This window comes from Ammodytes marinus (assembly GCF_949987685.1).
Source record: "Ammodytes marinus genome assembly, chromosome: 3".
NCBI lineage: Eukaryota > Metazoa > Chordata > Actinopteri > Uranoscopiformes > Ammodytidae > Ammodytes > Ammodytes marinus.
The window spans coordinates 3,681,884-3,695,692 of NC_137232.1; positions in this window are offsets into that span (position 1 = coordinate 3,681,884).

Below are 13,809 nucleotides of genomic sequence, written 5' to 3' on the forward strand. Positions count from 1 at the left end.
ACCCCCTTCCGTGTGTTCTCTGGTCGGGTAATAATAGCCGGGGGCCGTTGTTGACACTTGAGGAGCCTTTATTGCAGGAGCGAAGCTTCTCTCACACACCCGCCGCTCTCTCTCTCCATCACTTGCCCACGACACACACCACCTGGCTGCAGGATCGCTAATGTAACACTCAGCGCCAAACCCCCTTCACAAATCTGTCTATTCAATGTTTACTTATGAATGTATCCATGTACGTAACTCTGACATGTACATAACTTAATTTATTGTTAATAATATGGTCTGTTTATAAATTCGGCATATGATTAAAGCATCTAAACGCCCGTAATCATGTTAAACGTTTACTGTTTTTAAGTTATTAATGCCACTCGCTCCCGCAGATACACAGCAGAGGGAGGTCTTATATTCAGCCATTGCTAAAGGGAGTGCTGTATTATGGAACGGCCGCTGTGGTACGAAATTCCAGTCTCAACAATGTTTCCTACACGAAATTATAACTCTAGCGTCTACAGCCCGTTGTTTTCATGTAGTGTAACTTGTGTAATGTGTTACATTATTCAGCTGTTGCCGTGATGTCGGCTAACGCTGATGCTAATGATAACTAGCTCTCCGTCGCACAATAGACTGTAGGTTGGTGTTGCAGCCAGCTGTTAGGTGAAGCGCTGTCCCACAGGTAAAAGCCATGGACCTATAAAGCCTGTCCAATATTCACTCTAGTCCAGCTTCTTGAAAAGTTTATAAGGACTTTATTATTTATGTAAAAATTATATTTAATGTTTCACTTGAAGCACAAAAGTAATGGCTTTATTTTCTGTTATAGCCTATAGCCTACCCAACAAATTAGTTTTTTCGTTTTTTTTAAGCACAAAAAACAGTGCAATGTTGTGATTTTTAGCCTTATATCTGATTAAATTGTTAGAATATTATTTGTTCGCAATAATTAGACACTCGTTCTGATGACGAAATGAAAGCCACCTGGCTTGAGAAACACGTTCTCAAAGACTTACTTTGAGTCATTATTTAGGAGCACACACATATTATGAATGAATTCAAATGAGACATTTTAATCTAGATTAATCTAGATTAATTCCAAAATTAATCTAGATTAATCTAGATTAAAAAAAAAATCTATGCCCACCTCTAATGAATATACATTTTTTCATGTATATGAATATACATTTTTCATATCGATTTTCACATACGACCAACCATTCCTCAACAACTATGAAATATCATTATGCAATATTGTCAAAATAATATAAATCTGACGGAGTTGACACATATCTGACAGAGTTGACAAGTATATCTTATGGATTTGATATATCTGACAGGGGTGACAAAAACCCAGATGTAGTCATTTTAACCATTAATAATCAATAACAGCATATTATTGGAGAGACGCCGAGATCGTTTATCGGCATGTGGCATGTGCCACGGCGACCACTGACATACCATGGCATGTGCCGCTCAGCAACGGTACTGCCAGTCCAAACAATGGTATATGCCACCAGCACGCCCCGCCTCCCCCCTATAATTTCACGACAGGTATTGCCGTAAATGTAAAGCTAAATATATTTGGTCTTTATTGACACTATATCACAACATAACGCCGTAAATAAATGGATGTATTCATGTCTCTGGTCCTTTCCTTTGTAAGGATATGTGCGATCTGTTTGTTGTTGCTTTTGAAATGACAGATGCTTTATAAAACAGTCGGACTTGCTCCGGTGACGGTAGTTAGCCTAGCCACCTGAGCAGGTCTGACTAATCGATAACCGCGATTTTGAGCTAAATAATTCCTTCCTACATTGTGGAATGTTTAATGTTGAAAGCAATCACACATTACAGCACATCGCTACACTTCACGTAACATTAATCAGGCAGGGGTGGGGGGAGGGTGGCACTGTATGCCTATGGCTAGACATTCATATATGACACAAGCACGGAAAAACGGTATATGCCAGTATGAAATGGCACTTACCATTTCCATAAGTGGCTTGCCAGTTACATTTCTGTGCTTGTGTCATTTTGTTTTGTGCTCATGTGTTTTTTATGTTTTCTTTTAAGCTATCAACCTCTCAGGGACTGCAGGTGAAAATTAGCCTGCATGGATAAATCTGGCACATTTACATGTTGAACTCTGGTGCTCATGTTTATTAATGTGTGCTGTCCCTTATACAACTTTTTTTTTAAAATAAATACAAAATCGAGAAGTCGGCCTATAGAATGGACTATAAATTGACCAATGACCAAATGTTTAAATCAATTCAGGATATTAACTGACGGCCTTTTTATTCATCACGTGAACACCCGTTACCAAAACTAAATAAATTATCACCAGTAGATGGCGCCACACGCATTTAGGTCTGCATTCATTAAGTATCTGAAAAATTCAATATATTTCTCAGAAAGCTATACAGTGATTACCATTTTACATGAGTTGCATGCTAGTGGAAAAACGGTAGATGCCAGTAGGAAATGGTACATACCATTTTATATGAGTGGCATGCCAGTGGAAAAATGGTAGGTGCCAGTACGAAATGGCACTTAACAGTGGTATGCCATGATACCGCTGGATCATGTTGGTATAAAAAAATATAGATAGATAGATAGATAGATAGATAGATAGATAGATAGATAGATAGATAGATAGATAGATAGATAGGTAGATAGATAGCTAGACAGGAAATCTGACGGTGTTGACATATATATATATATATAATTTAATATAAGGGGATAATTGTGCTACAGGCATTCTATTCTTTATCCCTAATAATGTCAACAATTTTAAATATTTTTGACTTTTAAACATAACAGCAGTTAATTTTGGAAGACGGCCTTTTGTCCCGCTTCTCAAGAATCACTGATGTATTTTTCATACAGCCCCATGTGTTATGAGAGTAAGAGAACATGGCTTCGGCTTTTAGTCTCCCATAACGTCACACGCTAAAAGTCTCCTTTAGTATTAAACAGCACTTCTAAAATACTGTACGCTGTCTTTGTTTGGTAAGAAGAAGAAATAGAAGAAGCAGCATCCGTCAAACTCCAGTCTGGGTATACTGCGTGTATGTGGAAGAGGCGCAGAGTTTATGGAAGCAGGCGTGGGTGTATTTTTTACATGCTCATGTCTGAGCTCCAGGACAAGTGTTGGGGGGGGGGGGGGGGGTATGTTTTTAGAAGAGCTGGTGGGGTTTAGTCTCAGCCTCTTGAATGGGGCCGTTCATCATCAGCAGAGACTGTTAGTCTTTAGCTAATCTCCTGTGTTCATCTCCATGTCAGTGTGCAGAGGGGGCCAGGCCTCTCTGTGTGCCATCACAGCTAAATGATTTCTCCTCGGGTCAGACACACACATCTCACATCATTTAGTTAGTACATATTGTTTATTATATGTAACATTATTCTATTACATGTACAGTATCCTATTTGACTACAGTTATTATTTGTATTGTTACATACAGTTTTTACAGAACATACAGTATTCTATTTCTCCATTTTATTTTATTTTGCATTCTAAAATTCACTTCATAGTCAATGCACCTTATCTCTACACTTTTTTTTATCAACACTGTGTTCTTGCACTACTGTTGTGTTTTTTTTGTGTCCCATGTGTTGCTCTCTTCACTCTTACATGACCAAGGACCAGGCCATGGATCAAGACCCTACACTCTCTCTCTCACACAGGTATGGATGAGCCAAAGACCCATATTAGTGTGATTAGTGGGTTTGAGGACCAATGATGCTTGATTGAGGAAAGTGAAAAGTGTCCATTTCCACACACGCCTCTGCTGTTCCCTTTAGTTGTAATGAGTGGAGTGAAGAAGGTTACCCCCGCAGCATGGCCCCCTCTCTAGCACACTTCTTTAGCTAACCCACCCTGCGTCCCAATACCCATACTTCCATACTATTATTCAGTATGCCAGAAAAAGAATTAGGATGTCCCAAAACATGCACGTCAATTGCAGTATGCCAAAAATACCTCGATGCCCCACTAACTCCAATAGCATTTAGCAGTATTCGTCTTTATTCTTGACATTTCTCGACATCAAGAAAAAAGAATCTTCCTTTTCTGGTTTTCTGGTCTTAATACTCTTGTGTACTTTAGTATGTAGTGTAGTAAAAAGAAAAAGTATGTGATTTGGAACGCAGGGCCAGTGTTTGGCTTTGCTCCAATGTGGAAGAGCTTTTTTCCATTTGACATCTTTCGATCTGTAACTTGTCTCCAGAGCAGCAGGTCATATTGTACCATGATACTCTTTTCATGAAGCTCTTTCATGTTATATTTATTCCAAATCATGCTGTAAATGTATGGTGATTGAACAACCAAGAATCGCAGTGCGTGAATTAAGTCATTTATAGCGTGAGATTAAAAAACTGCAACCCATGGGTATTTACTGAAGGTCCTACTTTTAGATGCTTTTCCACTAGCGTCTGACTTGTATACATTAAGATTCCACAGAGAGAGGCCTTTTTCCAAAGTGTACCGTTTGCCTTGTTCCTCTTTTCACCGCTTCATAAAGAGGTTTATTGGGCTTGTGGTCTGAAATGGAAAGCTGTGCAGCTTGGCCCTGACGCTCTGTCCTGCAGACTAATAGACCTGGCAGAGCTTTGATATACAGTGTGTTTGGGATCAAATGAATCCTCTTCACTAGCAGAGCTCACCCTGCTCTGCTCAACGGGCTGCTACTTGCCTTTGGTGTGTGTATGTGTGTGTGTGTGTATGTCTGGGAATATCATAGGCCACAATAGGCAAAACATCCCCACCGGCCGACATTTCAACTGCCATCTTTGACTCTAGGTTTTTATGCACAATTGCATTAAACCGTTTCATGCAATATTGCATTAACCTGTTTTGTGGCGCTCACTTTATTGCATAAAGTCTGGTTGGACCTTTGTACAGTGCTAAAGATGTATGCTCTTTAACACATTTTTTTCAACAAGGTTTTTTGGAAACTTGCTCCCCTGGTTCTAAGCTGCTGTTTGTTGTGGTTCTGTTGTCGCTATGATCAGAACAGTCAAACTGAATAGACTCTCAAAGCTTGTCTAACATTATTATGACAAAAAAACTCTGTCTAACTCTGTCTCTGTCTTCCTCAGGGAGACAATTTCAAGTGTGTTGAGAATGATTTGGCCAGTAAAATACTTCCATTATATATTATAGGGGAGAACGGGGTAATTTGTCACATGGGTTGGATGTCACATTCGTTATATCTCGCCACCAGAGCGCGCTAGCTCTGAAATGTTGATATAAAAAAGGTCCAGAATTGGGATCGGAGGTCACATACAGAGCCGGCCCGAGGCATAAGCGAACTAAGCGGCCGCTTAGGGCCCCCGACTGCCTGGGGGGCCCCCTAAAAAAAAAAAAAAAAAAAAAAAAAAAAAAATTTTTTTTTTTTTAATTTGTGTGTTTGATATTAACATAATATTATGCAAATGTGAGTTATCATACAAAAAAAGGAATAAAATGTTTTGGTCTAGATAATTAATAGCCTAAAAATGTAATCAGTTCATCTGGGAGGAAATCCGAAATTATCTGATCATGTCACGTTCACATCCATGCACAGTGTGTATTGAGTTTATTTAAAAAACAATTGGAAATGGGGCTGCCCTCAGTTGCCCATGCACTGTGTATAGTCTATAGCCTATTTCAGCCTTGTCTGTGGAAAAAAAGATAACTGGACAACAGAGTTCTTCTGCTTCGTTCCTCACACTGCATTTAAATGCATTCATAATATTACAGAGAAATATGTCCCGTAAAAGAAAAAGAGCACCAAGCCCATCCCAGAGGACCCTCCATAATATTTTATTTTATATTAATATTTTTATGGAAAATCCATGTGTCCTTCTTCAATAGCTTCTAACTCATCTGACCCAGTGTCTCCAAATTATTTGTTCACACAAAATTTCTCAGATTTAGCCTCTTAATTTTCCTCTCAAAGTACACCAGATTCATGCATTTCACTTTAAAAAGGTTAAAAAAATCTCCCGGGGGGGCATACCCCCGGACCCCCCTAGGAGGGTCTGAATCTCGGCTGTCTAATATTTTCACACTGCTGCACAGTGGAGGCACTAGCGGAAAACACTGGGTGTGTGAATGATATTTAACAAAGATCTAGTTTCTAGTTTCAGCAGCGCTAACATTGGAGAGGGGCCCCCTAATCATATTTCGCTTAGGGCCCCCTAAAGGCTTGGGCCGGCTCTGGTCACATACATAGACTTCCTTGGAGGAAGACAGCTGCATTTCAGGTGAGAGGATGTTTTGTGTTTTTCATGTCAAATTCAAAATATTTTGCTTCTCAGTATTTTTCTTCTAGGCTTTTACACAATGGGTTTATAACAAAACACTTGTTACCCTCAGAAAGTGTGAAGGGTAAACTATAGTTTAGATTGTGGTTAGCAAGCTAATTAGTTGTCAGATGGTTGTTGGCCTTGATGCTAGCAAGAAATTCAAGTTGGGGTTGGTCGTCAAATTTTTTGGGGGGTTGGTTGTCACATGTTATCTCAAGGCTGCAGCCAGAAAAGGAACCCAATAACGAAATAAATTGTCAAGCTGTATCCTCACTGACACCCCAGAGGAGGAAAGAATAGAGCAGGAAAAGGCAGCTAGCAAGCAAAAGAAAAAAGGGCAACAAAATCAAAACAACCCAGTGCATCCCAAACTAGACCAGCTGCCAAGGCTACAGAACGTTATGTAGGCCTATTTGTCAACTTGACAATGCAATTAAACATTCAAATTTGGTTCTGCCTCCTTGCCTTCTTTTTAAGATTTTTCCCATTAAGATAACATTGTGACAAACAACCCCATAGTGTGTGACAACCGACCCCTTGATGGGGTTGGTTGTCACAATGTGTCAGAGTGTCTTTGATGGTAAATTACTTCTTCATTACAATAAGTTGGAAAAAAAGAGAGACACACATTTCTAGCCAACACCTTAAGCTTCAATTTAATGTAGGGATGGCTATTGACAGATGTTTTGGTGATGAGCAATTCTCACTAGAGTAAAAAGTGTGCCTACTTACCCCGTTCTCCCCTATATATACTGTAGGGGAGAGTGGCCTAAGTTGTGCCACTTTTTACTCAAAGTGACTTTAATGTGAGGCCTTGACAGTAAAGTCTCCAAATCAAATATGTACATATATTTCAGGGTGTTGTGCATCCCTGGCAATAAAAAAGTTGGATCTGGAATAAACTGTTGAAGAAATATAGCTTTCGGAAAAAAAGTTGTCTTGTGGCACAACTTGCCCCAGGTGTGGTGTAAGTTGTGCCACAAGAGAGCATACCATGGGGTAAATTGTGCCATTGATATATATCTCATAAACTGTAATGCAAGACAAATCCATTAGACAATCACTTGTTTAAGGTTTATTTAAAGTAAATAAAGTAAATATTTTACAAAGATTGAAGGACAATTTTCTTAAACAAGGCCTAGCAGATCTAATGGTTTTACCTGCAAAGCTCACAATGACAAAGTCACCATCATCATCTTTCTGGCCATCTGAACTCTCATCAGTGGTGTCGTTAAGTGGAACGGAGATGACACTCTCTTCTGAGCTACTGTAGAAAATCACTTTCTTTTGGTGACCAGCGTATACAGCCATGCCAATGGCACAACTCTCAGAAATGTACTTTGCACTAGCTGCTCCGCCCTTGTAGAACCAACTGCCACCTGGCATATGCGATTCCCCCTCCATTTCTGCCTTTAAATCAAGGCTCAAAACCCATCTGTACACCCTGGTTTTTCCTCCCCATTAACTATCTTACCTCTGCACTACTATCTTTGTTTATATGTGGATGTCTGGGCTTTATGTCTTTTATTTTTTTGGTTATTGTTATTTTACCTTCATAATTTTTTACCTACTGAATGCACTATGTACAGCACTTTGGACAGTGCAAACTGTTATAAATGTGCTTTTATAAATACATTTTACTTACTTACTTATAACTCACCCTAGGCCCTCTGGCACAAATCACCCCAACCCCAGAATTTTGGATGATAAGCATGACGCAGCAGTTTAGGGCTGACATCGTGCAAACTATATAGACACAAAGTGTAGCATACTAAAGCACTAAAACATGTGTCAAATGTTTTCAAACGTGTCTATAATTGTTCAGACACAATAATCCAAAAATCTTGATCATGGAAATTTTACTTTGAAAGGCAAAACATTTTTTTTTTAGCTTAAAGCCACTACAAGTAACATGGCACGTTGGCGGCCCCTTTGGACAAAAGCGGTAGTATTTTTACGATGCCAGCTGTCGTGAAGCTGTTTTCTAGCTTGTGCCGGGCGTGCAAGATTCAAATGATCAGGAAGCAATGTAGTGCGCTACCGTGAAATTGTGTATACGTTGCTTGGCAACGCCCTCCCGCCTGCCTATCACTCTCCCTTTTAGCTTTTCTTCATTGCATTTTCTTTTTTTTTCTTTGATGGTTCAGCCCCGTTATCAGTCATCATGACGACAAATAACTGTCTCAAACAAGGCTCCCGCTCCCCTTCCCTCACCTGGAGGGATAGGCTTCTCAAATCGCGTTGCTGCGCCACACTGAAATCTGCGACCAATACGGATATGTGACCATAGAGCATGCACGTGTGAACCGAAAATCGGACTGGGTGTGCGACCAGACCAAACGCAGTAATAAAAACTATATAAAAACGTCTTTCTCTGCACTGATGGTCTCGTTTGCTGTTAAAGGTAATTTATGATTATGTGAGGAAACATGAGGCTGTTTAAAAGATATTTAAATGTTACTCGGAGCTGCTTTAAATGTGCTTATTCCATGTTTCTCCCTTCTTTACAGGATGAGTTAAATGGATGGCTCTTCTTAAATATGTGGTCACATTTCCAATTTCTTCTATGGTTTTCCAAAAACAAGGGGTGGCACAACTTCCCCACCGGCACAACTTAGGCCACTCTCCCCTATATACTGTATATATATTATATATAATATTTGTAGTATTTTATAAATAGCTTTTTCCAATATAAAGAACAAGCTTCTGTATGGAACCTTTCACATCCTAAACACCAGGCAGGAAATTCTTTTCAAGCCCGCTCCTCTGTTGGGATCATTGGAGAAACATTCCTAAAATAACGTGTAAGAAAGTGAAGGCAGTAGATTCTATAATGTGACAGCGGTTTGAGAAGTGAGATTTTGGTTTCGGGGGATTTTGATTTTCTGCTAGAGTTGTGTGTTATTCAGTATAAGACCCAGGATAAACTGGAACCAGAGACTGCTTATCCAAAAACATAAACAGCACAATCATTTAAATACATATAGTTGTAGACCATGGTTAAGGGCTAAACTGCACGGTAAGGGAGGTAAGTGTAGAATTATGCTTAAAAAGGAAGGCGTCACATAACATAAACCAGCACTACACACAAACCAAATCACTCAAATGTTCCACACTATGGAATACACTTGTAAAGATGGCTACTCTACTTTACTTCCTCCTCCTTAACACTGCAGAACACCCCACAAATAAAATAACAAATGGCCCATTAGATAAAAACTGTTAAATCATCATGTATCATCATCATCTAATTAAGTATACAGATAATAATATGTGTGCTGATACACAACACACATATTATCTGTAGTTGCTCCGATGTATGCAATGATCATCATTTCTGTTCTGTTTTGATACATATTGTAGCCATGCAATTCATTATACAGTATTAATGATGCAATGATGTCTGTAAAATAAGTAAGTGTGCCACCTAGTGGTTACTTGTTTTGGAAACTGCACTGTTTGAGAAGTGACCATGAAGTCCTTTGGTTGTATGTGTTTTCAGTTCACAGATAGTAGATACATAATAGTAGTAGATACATGGTAGATACATAATCGGCCTACACTAAAAATATATATATATATATATATTATGAAAATTGACTGTATATCTTTGATGCAAGTATGTGTTGAATAAGTAGAGATACAAGGAGAAAAGCATGACTGTCAAGAGGATTGATTGGCTGTTGTGGGGAAAAATGAGGATTTGAAAAAAGTTGAGGTCCTGTAAAGTGGTTAATCCAAACATTTCAAATGTTTTGAGAAATGGCCCTTGTGAACATTGACAGCTATACTATTTTATAGAAAAACATTTTGCAGTGCCAAGGATGGCCTGCACAATAAAGCCAGTATGTCCACTGACAGTATCTTGGTCTTCCGGGGTCAGTACCATACTTTAATTAACAGCTATAGTGCGAGCATTATTTAGAAACAAACTGGTCCTGTGTCTGCAAACAATATTAGAGGAACAACATAAGTGGGCAAAATGACTGATTTTTGAATGCAGTCTAATACAAATGAAAGCTTTGGCTTTGTGTTATCATAGTACAACACATGTCTTTTTGTTCTGCCTTGTCCAGAAGGGGGCGGCAGGTCTGCACAGTCTGCTCCTAAACTATCCAAAAAGTAATGGACCCAAGAACACACACACACACACACACACACACACACACACACACACACACACACACACACACACACACACACACACACACACACACACACACACACACTCACACTCAGTCATGACCTGTTGCATGTGGCGTTTTGCCTGCTTTGAATGCACTATACCATGATAAGCTGCTTGATACAACCACTTCCAGATCATTTCCACACAACAACAGACTCTGTTTTAAAGGAGGTCAACTTCACTCATCTGATCAGTGCATTGGATCGCCCCCCCCCCCCCCCTCCTCTCTCATTCATCCTAAACAAACACGTTGAATGCTACAGCTCTGGTGGCCCATGTGATCTGCCTGTACTTCATTACAAGAACATTTTATAGGGGTGTTTATTAGGTGGTTTTTTAATGGATAGTTTTGCTCTGAGCAGAATAGAATCAATTCAAAGCAATGTGAGCTTTGCCCTTCAGCACATCTCACTTTCTTGGTGCTAAATGTGATTTATTCCTATTTGTATTTACTTCCTACGTGTAGGTGTAGGTGTGTGTGTGTGTGTGTGTGTGTGTGTGTGTGTGTGTGTGTGTGTGTGTGTGTGTGTGTGTGTGTGTGTGTGAGTGAGTGAGTGTGTGTGTGTGTGTGTGTGTGTGTGTGTGTGCGTGTGTGTGTGTGTGTACGCGTGCGTGTGTGTGTGTGCATGTGTGCGTGCGTGCGTGTATGTTTGTGTGAGTGAGTGAGAGAGAGATAGATGTTAGCTCTACAGTGAGCTTAGAGGCTCCTTGTCTCCTCCCTCCTCCTTCCCCTCTGCAGAGAACAGTGGCCTGTGATTGGACGTCTCTCACTCCCCCTTTGGACCAATGCGATGGCTGCACCTGAGGCTGGCAGCCAATAGGATGCCTGTACTGTCAGTAGCATAGACAGCAGCAGCAGTCCTGCAGAGCTGTAGCATAACAATACACACTGTAGTCCCACACCATACAGCTTCATGGGCTGCTCCACCGGCCCCATCACACCCATACACTGCACACATTCTGGGCCCTTCATTCACAAATAAAAGAAGCATGCACTCACAAACTGTTTTTCACACAGTCTAAATACTGTCTAACTTTGCGGATCAACAATGATAAACAAATTCTTTTTTAAGGCATCTTTTAATTGTTCGTTTAAAATACAGCTGCTTGACACCTAAGAATACATCAGTCTCCAGCCTTCAGGTACTCAAATCAGTCAGTGTGTACCCAGGAATCATAGGGAGTTCCCTGGGAGCCTGGTACAGCCTTTTCTCTCATATCATTTTAATTTCCTTCTCATGAAGCAACTCACAAATCAAGAGGCTGATGTGAGCATGCACAGATCATGACAAAAAAAATAGAGCATATTGTCAGTTCACTTATTCATTTTTTTAAAGAGTTGAATTAGTATTGTTACTGTTTTTTTTTTAAATTACCAAGTGACCGCCACAAACGCCTAGTGTATAACAACTTCATTTGAATCACTTACGAAGAAGCATCCAGATCAATAAATATTTGGTGAGTAAAACATACCCCCTTACAGTTTTTATGGTTATATAATATTATATTATTTCATTATTCACAGATGCATTAACATGTATGCTGAAGTTTAGTGTGGTAGCTGGACAAGCTAATTATTTTGACACACCCTTGCGGTATTTCATTCACTATACACAAGGCATCCTATTTATTTAAGCCAATGCTCTGTCAAACAGTGTCAGTATATGGTAGGCTACATCCCAGCACTAAAATGCATTCTTCATAGTAGAGTAATGACATAAGTATGTGCATTCATAACCAAGAATAGTGAAATTAATACACACATGCCATTGTATGTACTCATTTATGGATTTTTGTAGAAATAAAAAAGGAGAAATGTTTAAGGCAGGGGAATATCTGTGGAAAATGTAATGAGGGGCATGCTAACTGATGTGAGGCCAGATCCCGGCAGACTCCGACCTGTCTATCTGCTAGACAGTCAGTCCCACACAGATAAGGAAAGGAGACAGAGTACCAGTGGCCACGGAGCTCTCTGTGATGTGGTTGAAGTTTGAACACAGTAGTAGAAAACAGGAAAGGTGCTGCGTGTTTTGTCTTGTGTTGAAGTGACCTTCCCGTAACTTCTCCACATGGTTATTGGCCTACAAAAGCTTTAACAACAACTTACACCTTCCACTGATCGCTGGACGGAGTTGTGAATCATCTTGGCCCTTTTTACCCCCACGCCGTCAGCAGTCATTAGTTATGATCCACGGGGCCCTCCACAGGAGCCTATTGATCACTCATTGACTGATTGATTTAGACAAATACTTCTTTCTCCCAGAGTGCGACGTCGAGGCCCGCTCTCTCTGTTAATTGAAGATAACAGTGTGGCAACAATGGCAACCCGTAACAGACTGGAGAGTTTGGTGATTATCGCCGGAGAAAAGAAAAGAAAAATGAAGGAGAAGGGGAGGGGGGACGGGGGAGGGGGCTCTCTCTAATTAGGAAGCGGGGCGGTGTGGAGGCTGTGGCCGGCAGGCAGGCGACAGGCGCCGGGTCCCGGACAAAAGGCTGTCTGCTGCCCTAAACTCCCCCTGCTTAACCCTTTAAACCGAGACACACACACACACACACACACACACACACACACACACACACACACACACACACACACACACACACACACACACACACACACACACACACACACACACACACACACACACACACACACACACACACACGACTTGGGGTTCACACTTTGACTTTGGTACCAAACACTTTTAAACACCAGAACTGTACAAGTACAAAATAATAATAATAATAGAAAAAGTTCAATAGGCCTATGATAAAAAAAAAAAAAAACATCTCGTTATAGGCTAATAATATAGTTACTTTGTGTCTCTCACTTCTTGTTTAACCTCAACGCGTCGTGTCACAGTAGCCTAACATACTAAAAAAAACAATATTACATTTATTTGAGGTAATATTAGTGTTATAGAATAGCCTACACGGGGCCTGATTCATATTCCATGTTACACACAGGGAACAGTTCAAGTTGCTTTCAGGGGCTATAGAGGATGTGTGTGAGCGCAACAGAGAAAGCTCTTCCTATAAATACTTACATTACTCGACTCTTTCTAAAAATACAGGCCGCCACACAATACGAGAGGAAATGCAGATTGACGGTGACGGAGGAGCTGCTCCAAATAGAGTGTGTGTGCAGGAGACAGGACCGATTCAATATAACAACACAAGACATCGGGAAAAACTTACTGTTATACGACCAACAAACAATATCATGAAATAAAACCCAGAAGAAAACTAAATATTTCTTTTTGCCAATTAAATCAGAAATAATGAAGTATGAATTACCTTCCACAGCTGTGGCTTGTATGTAAAAATATAAAAGCAACACA